General features: G+C 39.2%; 1 long non-coding RNA gene across 1 annotated transcript in view; it reads left to right on the forward strand.

Annotated features, from left to right (window-relative positions):
* Positions 1-7370, forward strand: part of LOC310715509 — a 7559-nt gene extending 189 nt beyond the window's left edge. Inside the window, exons 2-3 of the long non-coding RNA XR_014530350.1 lie at positions 5559-5842; positions 7261-7370. This is a non-coding gene — a long non-coding RNA (uncharacterized lncRNA). The remainder of the gene's footprint in view (positions 1-5558; positions 5843-7260) is intronic.
* The last annotated feature ends 1212 nt before the right edge of the window (positions 7371-8582 follow it).

Below are 8582 nucleotides of genomic sequence, written 5' to 3' on the forward strand. Positions count from 1 at the left end.
AAACATGTCAAATCCAAAAACTTCCATTTTATTATTACATTTTTTATATATAAAATCAAATCTAGCATACAACACTGAGCTCAGACTCCGCCCCCTGGGGTAAAACTACCAGCCCCCTGGGGTAAAACTAAACACTTTTCATATAATTCAGTAAAAAAAGGTCTTTGATTAGAGAGAACTCCAGCCTTATCACTAAGTTGTGTGTGTGTGTGTGTGTGTGTGTGTGTGTGTGTGTGTGTGTGTGTGTGTGTGTCAGCTGAAGGTACAGAAGATGATGTGGTAGAGCTGTGAGATTAATGACTGTTAATTACATATGTAATTAGAGCTGTAATTAATCACACAACAGAGAGACGGAGAAGAACAAATCGATCTTTCATTCTACTAAAAATACTGATGTACCGATATACTGATATACTGATACTGACGTACTGATACTGGTTTACTGATACTGACGTACTGATACTGGTTTACTGATACTGATGTACTGATACTGATATACTGATACTGGTGTACTGATACTGGTGTACTGATATTGATGTACTGATATACTGATACTGGTGTACTGATACTGATATACTGATACTGGTGTACTGATAGTGATATACTGATACTGGTGTACTGATACTGGTGTACTGATACTGATATACTGATAGTGATATACTGATACTGGTGTACTGATACTGGTGTACTGACACTGGTGTACTGATACTAGTGTACTGAAAGTGATATACTGATACTGGTGTACTGGTACTGGTGTACTGATACTGATGTACTGAAAGTGATATACTGATACTGATGTACTGAAAGTGATATACTGATACTGGTGTACTGATACTGGTGTACCGATACTGATGTACTGAAAGTGATATACTGATACTGATGTACTGATACTGATGTACTGATACTGGTGTACTGATACTAATATACTGATATACTGATACTGGTGTACTGATACTGATATACTGATACTGGTGTACTGATACTGGTTTACTGATACTGATGTACTGATACTGATGTACTGATACTGATATACTGATACTGGTGTACTGATACTGATGTACTGATACTGGTTTACTGATACTGATATACTGATACTGGTGTACTGATACTGATATACTGATACTGGTGTACTGATACTGGTGTACTGATACTGGTGTACTGATACTGATATACTGATACTGGTGTACTGATGTACTGATACTGATATACTGATACTGGTGTACTGATGTACTAATACTGATATACTGATACTGGTGTACTGATACTGGTATACTGATACTGATGTACTTATGTACTGATACTGATGTACTGATGTACTGATACTGGTGTACTGATATACTGATACTGGTGTACTGATACTGGTGTACTGATAGTGATATACTGGTGTACTGATACTGGTGTACTGAAAGTGATATACTAATACTGGTGTACTGATACTGATGTACTGAAAGTGATATACTGATACTATACTGTACTGATACTGGTGTACTGATACTGGTGTACTGATAGTGATATACTGGTGTACTGATACTGGTGTACTGAAAGTGATATACTAATACTGGTGTACTGATACTGATGTACTGAAAGTGATATACTGATACTATACTGTACTGATACTGGTGTACTGATACTGATACTGGTGTACTGATACTGGTGTACTGATACTGAAAGTGATATACTGATACTGATGTACTGATACTGGTGTACTGAAAGTGATATACTGATACTGGTGTACTGATACTGGTGTACTGAAAGTGATATACTGATACTGATGTACTGATACTGGTGTACTGAAAGTGATATACTGAAAGTGATATACTGATACTGATGTACTGATACTGGTGTACTGATACTGGTGTACTGATACTGATATACTGATATACTGATACTGGTGTACTGATACTGATATACTGATACTGATATACTGATACTGGTGTACTGATACTAATATACTGATACTGATATACTGATACTGGTGTACTGATAGTGATATACTGATACTGGTGTACTGATACTGATGTACTGAAAGTGATATACTGATACTGGTGTACTGACACTGGTGTACTGATACTGGTGTACTGAAAGTGATATACTGATACTGGTGTACTGGTACTGGTGTACTGATACTGATGTACTGATACTGATGTACTGAAAGTGATATACTGATACTGATGTACTGATACTGGTGTACTGATACTGATACTGGTGTACTGATACTGGTGTACTGATACTGATACTGGTGTACTGATACTGGTGTACTGATACTGAAAGTGATATACTGATACTGATGTACTGATACTGGTGTACTGAAAGTGATATACTGATACTGGTGTACTGATACTGGTGTACTGAAAGTGATATACTGATACTGGTGTACTGATACTGATGTACTGAAAGTGATATACTGAAAGTGATATACTGATACTGATGTACTGATACTGGTGTACTGATACTGGTGTACTGATACTGATATACTGATATACTGATACTGATGTACTGATACTGATATACTGATACTGATGTACTGATACTGGTGTACTGATACTGATGTACTGATACTGGTGTACTGAAAGTGATATACTGATACTGGTGTACTGGTACTGGTGTACTGATACTGATGTACTGATGCTGGTGTACTGATACTGATGTACTGAAAGTGATATACTGAAAGTGATATACTGATACTGATGTACTGATACTGGTGTACTGATACTGATACTGGTGTACTGATACTGGTGTACTGATACTGATACTGGTGTACTGATACTGGTGTACTGATACTGAAAGTGATATACTGATACTGATGTACTGATACTGGTGTACTGATACTGATGTACTGATACTGATGTACTGATACTGATGTACTGATACTGGTGTACTGATACTGATATACTGATACTGGTGTACTGATACTGATGTACTGATACTGGTGTACTGATACTGATGTACTGATACTGATATACTGATACTGGTGTACTGATACTGATGTACTGATACTGGTGTACTGATACTGATGTACTGAAAGTGATATACTGATGTACTGATACTGGTGTACTGAAAGTGATATACTGATACTGGTGTACTGATACTGGTTTACTGATACTGATGTACTGATACTGGTGTACTGATACTGATGTACTGATACTGGTGTACTGATACTGATGTACTGATACTGGTGTACTGATACTAATGTACTGAAAGTGATGTACTGATACTGATGTACTGAAAGTGATGTACTGATACTGGTGTACTGAAAGTGATATACTGACACTGGCGTACTGATACTGGTTTACTAATACTGATGTACTGAAAGTGATATACTGGTACTGGTGTACTAAAAGTGGTGTACTGATACTGGTTTACTGATACTGGTGTACTGAAAGTGATGTACTGATACTGGTGTACTGATACTCGTTTACTGATACTGATATACTGATACCGGTTTACTGATACTCGTTTACTGATACTGGTGTACTGAAAGTGATATACTGATAGTGATATACTGATACCGGTTTACTGATACCCGTTTACTGATACTGATATACTGATACTGATGTACTAATCCTGATGTACTGATACTGGTGTACTGATACTGATGTACTGATACTGATATACTGATACTGATGTACTGATACTGGTGTACTGATACTGATGTACCGATACTGATGTACCGATACTGATGTACCGATACTGGTGTACTGATACTGATGTACTGATACTGATATACTGATACTGATGTACTGATACTGGTGTACTGATACTGATGTACTGATACTGATGTACTGATACTGGTGTACTGATACTGATGTACTGATACTGATGTACTGATACTGGTGTACTGATACTGATGTACTGATACTGGTGTACTGATACTGATGTACTGATACTGATGTACTGATACTGGTGTACTGATACTGATGTACTGATACTGATGTACTGATACTGATGTACTGATACTGGTGTACTGATACTGGTGTACTGATACTGGTGTACTGATACTGATGTACTGATACTGGTGTACTGATACTGGTGTACTGATACTGATGTACTGATACTGATGTACTGATACTGGTGTACTGATACTGATGTACTGATACTGATGTACTGATAGTGATGTACTGATAGTGATGTACTGATACTGGTGTACTGATACTGATATACTGATACTGATATACTGATACTGGTGTACTGATACTGATGTACTGATACTGATGTACTGATACTGGTGTACTGATACTGATGTACTGATACTGATGTACTGATAGTGATGTACTGATACTGGTGTACTGATACTGATATACTGATACTGATATACTGATACTGGTGTACTGATACTGATGTACTGATACTGATGTACTGATACTGGTGTACTGATACTGATGTACTGATACTGATGTACTGATACTGGTGTACTGATACTGATGTACTGATACTGATGTACTGATACTGGTGTACTGATACTGATGTACTGATACTGGTGTACTGATACTGATATACTGATACTGGTGTACTGATACTGATGTACTGATACTGGTGTACTGATACTGATGTATTGATACTGATATACTGATACTGGTGTACTGATACTGATGTACTGATACTGGTGTACTGATACTGATGTACTGATAGTGATATACTGATACTGGTGTACTGATACTGATGTACTGATACTGATGTACTGATACTGATGTACTGATACTGATGTACTGATAGTGATGTACTGATACTGGTGTACTGATACTGATATACTGATACTGGTGTACTGATACTGATGTACTGATACTGATGTACTGATACTGGTGTACTGATACTGATGTACTGATAGTGATATACTGATACTGGTGTACTGATACTGATGTACTGATACTGATGTACTGATACTGATGTACTGATAGTGATGTACTGATACTGGTGTACTGATACTGATGTACTGATACTGGTGTACTGATACTGATATACTGATACTGATATACTGATACTGGTGTACTGATACTGGTGTACTGATACTGATATACTGATACTGGTGTACTGATACTGATGTACTGATAGTGATATACTGATACTGGTGTACTGATACTGATGTACTGATACTGATGTACTGATTGTGATGTACTGATACTGGTGTACTGATACTGATGTACTGATACTGATGTACTGATAGTGATGTACTGATACTGGTGTACTGATACTGATATACTGATACTGATATACTGATACTGGTGTACTGATACTGGTGTACTGATACTGGTGTACTGATACTGATATACTGATACTGGTGTACTGATACTGATGTACTGATAGTGATATGGCAAGGGTAAAGCTGGCAAGGGTAAAGCTGATGTTTACTAACCTGTTTGAAACGAATGCTTAGAAGAGATTTGTAGCAACAAAAATGTGCAGTTAGCAAAATGATTCACTAAAATTATGTTCATTTACCAGCAAAACATGTGATTATGTATAGTTTATGCTTTGATGTTGTTTTTGTGAATTTGTTCTGCTGGTGCTTGCAGGTAAAAATGGAAAATAAATAAATAAATAAATGTCATTGGAAGTTTAAGGCTCTGGACTACGATTCCCATCAGCCACTGGAACCTCACATGAACCCTCCCAGGTCCCTGATCACTCACACCTGAAGCACATTGTCTCGGGTTCAGGGATAGAGTTTCTCATGCATGGATCATGTTCTTTAGTGTTTTATTTCTTTATTTCTTTATTTATTAGCATTTTTAGTTCATATGATCTGCACTTTTTTCAGCTTCCTGTAACCATGTTCCTTGTGTTTGATGAAAAAACTGGATTTTCTGGAGAATTTCATTATGAAGGAGTTTAAACAGTTGTCCAGGTGAGTAACAGTCATTACAAAGAAATGACAATCGTAATGAAATCTAAAGGTATAAAGTGATGTGCTGCTTCGGCTGTTCCACAACACTGAGTCAGTAACAGTCTGTTTTACTCTTTACCCTCTTTTACTGAAAACCCTGACCTGTCCAATCTGCTTTATGATCTGAGAGAGAGAGAGAGATTTACTACATTCCTGCTGTGGAGTGCACACACACACACACACACACATAGTACCTCTGCTCCAGCCTTAGTGAATATTATGATCTGATACTCCTGAGTTCTGGATCCTGATTGGTCAGAAGGTGCTGATTAATTATCACATTGGTTTTAATGTGTTCTCGTCTCCATAGCAACGGGAACTGAATCTCTATGTAAACAGAGTTGAGACCCTGAAGCTCTCGGTCAGATGTTTATTATGGAAGGAGTCTCCAGTCTCAGTGCTTTTAGATGTAAAGCTGTAACACTGATGGATCATGACGGCCAGGGACTGGTGCTGGTGCTGGTGCTGGAACGATGACTGTAATGCGACCCGATGATCTACAACATTAAATGTAATTATAAACGGATAAAAAGTCAGACGTGTCAATGATTAATACATTAAAAATGTTAATACTCGTGTAGGAATTAAAAAATATCCCAAAGCAGCGTTACTGAAATAAAATATAATAAGAAAGTGCAGGTTATTTTCACAAATCGATGTTTGAGGCAACGTTGAATCTGTTTCATCACACCACGGTGGTGTTGATCATGTTTTCTCTACAGCACGACTGCAAATAAGAAGATAAATAAAACTGTGAAAGGGGTGGAGTTTGTTTACATCAGAAAGCGACCCCTACATGGCTCCTGCAGAGGAACAGAACCTGGGGTTTGGCCTTTGAGGTGAAGAACAAGGAGGTTGAGAAGAAGAGCAGCTTGGTGACAGATTTAAACCCATTTCATGGTAATAAATAAACGCCGCGGTGTTGCGTCCAGTTCCCACGAGAAGACGATGGTATCATATCCACTCTGGAGGTGTACAAAATAGCCTCCTGTCTCTCTCTCACTCTCACACACACACACACACACACACACACACACACACACACCCCACCACCACCACGATGGGAACATCAGTAGCCTGAGAGCTGAATGAGGATGAAGTTCTGCTGTAGGGTCAAAGTTCATGTAGTCAGAAAGCTCAGTTTTCATGACCGTTTCAGATTTAATGAAAGTGGATTATTTTTATAAAATAAAATTTTTACTTCCATGTTCCTTATTTTTTCAATTTTTTTTTAATAAATAACAAATTGTAATAGTTGATTATTAAATCATGTGTATTTCTATCAAAATAATGATTCATTTACACATTTGATTTGTGGAAAAACAATAACGAATTAATTTTTCTCTGTAATTTTTATAATCTTCTTTCTGATGTTCCAGTTTGTTCCACAGGTGTTCAGTGGGCATGAGGAGGTCAGAGCTTCACCTCCAAACTTCACACCAGCCACTTTGGAGCTTACTTAGTGCACATGAGACCCCATCATGCTGGAACAGGTAAAGCTGTAATGTGGTTGGAATTGTGTGGTTGAAATGTTGCTGTTGGTCAGGGGTGCACATACTTTTGGCCATATAGTGTGTAGGACATTGTGTGTTCAGAATTCTTCTTCTCTTGTTCTTCTCGGTTGCATGTGCTGAGTGATAAAGAAAGCGTAGTGTGTGTTGTTCCACATGTTGGGTGTGTGTGTCTGTGTGTGTGTGTGTGTGTGTGTGTGTGTGTGTGTGTGTGTGTGTGTGTGTGTGTGTGTGTGTGTGTGTGTGTCCGTATCACTGACAGCCGGGTGAGGTTATGAAAACAGTCGTTCTTCCCGTCATCGCTCCATAGCCGGTGATTTAGCGGCAGGACGGCACTGTGCTGCAATAAAACACCGTCCGGCCGTTAGAGGTGCACTGGTGGATATCAGTCAGTACCCGGGGGGGGGCAAGAGGGGGGGCAAGGGGGTGCACCTTCTGGCACCGACCCACCTCACCTGCTACTGTGTTTTACCAACCGAGCTTGAACCTTGAACACACACACACACACACACACACACACACACACACACACACACTCTCTCCCCAAACCCCTACAGCATGAATGAGAGGAAAGTCAATGTTAATATTTGGTACAGGAGCCTTTGTTTGCAATTACAGAGGTCAAACGTTTCCTGTAGTTTTTCACCAGGTTTGCACACACTGCAGGAGGGATTTTGGCCCACTCCACCACACAGATCTTCTCTAGATCAGTCAGGTTTCTGGCCTGTCGCTGAGAAACACGGAGTTTGAGCTCCCTCCAAAGATTCTCTATTGGGTTTAGGTCTGGAGACTGGCTAGGCCACACCAGAACCTTGATATGCTTCTTACAGAGCCACTCCTTGGTTATCCTGGCTGTGTGCTTCGGGTCATTGTCATGTTGGAAGACCCAGCCTCGACCCATCTTCAATGCTCTAACTGAGGGAAGGAGGTTGTTCCCCAAAATCTCGCAATACATGGCCCCGGTCATCCTCTCCTTAATACAGTGCAGTCGCCCTGTCCCATGTGCAGAAAAACACCCCCAAAGCATGATGCTACCACCCCCATGCTTCACAGTAGGGATAGTAGGGAAAGTGTGAGATTTGGGAAAGGATTTGAGGTGTAAACGAAGTGAGAATTGATCTGGTTGTTGGTGTATTGAGCGTTTGGGGAAAATACAGATCTCTGGTGTGTATTGCGGGTGAAGTCGGTGA

This window comes from Silurus aristotelis (assembly GCF_946808225.1).
Source record: "Silurus aristotelis genome assembly, chromosome: 20".
NCBI lineage: Eukaryota > Metazoa > Chordata > Actinopteri > Siluriformes > Siluridae > Silurus > Silurus aristotelis.